The sequence below is a fragment of the Triticum dicoccoides genome, chromosome 1A, assembly GCF_002162155.2.
Source record: "Triticum dicoccoides isolate Atlit2015 ecotype Zavitan chromosome 1A, WEW_v2.0, whole genome shotgun sequence".
Lineage (NCBI taxonomy): Eukaryota > Viridiplantae > Streptophyta > Magnoliopsida > Poales > Poaceae > Triticum > Triticum dicoccoides.
This window is the reverse complement of record NC_041380.1, coordinates 140,556,976-140,557,470: the sequence shown is the minus strand read 5'-3', so window position 1 is coordinate 140,557,470 and position 495 is coordinate 140,556,976.

Here is a 495-nt window from a genome sequence, read left to right as displayed (position 1 = left end):
ACAATGCAAAGCAAAATTTAAGGGAAATAATTTTAATCGGTCTTTGGCCGGTCGATTAGCTCCTCACGCACGCGGCCATTCGCGCAATGGCTAGGTCCACTAGCACAAGCCCACACTTATCTGTTCACACGCCTCCATATCCCGTCTTCCTCATCTGTATCTTCTTTTTCTCGAGAAGCAAGATGTCGTCGCCGCACCACTCCCTCGCACCGTTGTCTAGGAGGGGGGGCAAACCACCTATGTTGCAAACATCCCCTCTCACAGTACCTCAAACTGCTCCTCCCCGACATGGAGGGGGGGACCGCGTGCTCAAACCAGCATCGTGGTGTGATGGAACCAACAAGAAGTTTATCTACTTCCATTTTTCACGGTGGAGGTGCGACTTGCAACAACGATGACGTCTTTTACTGCAACCGTTGTCGGGTTTTGCTATAGCCAGTGAGGAATTTTGCTACATTCATCCATTGCTAAGTTGTGACCCGCGACGGCGGCTAC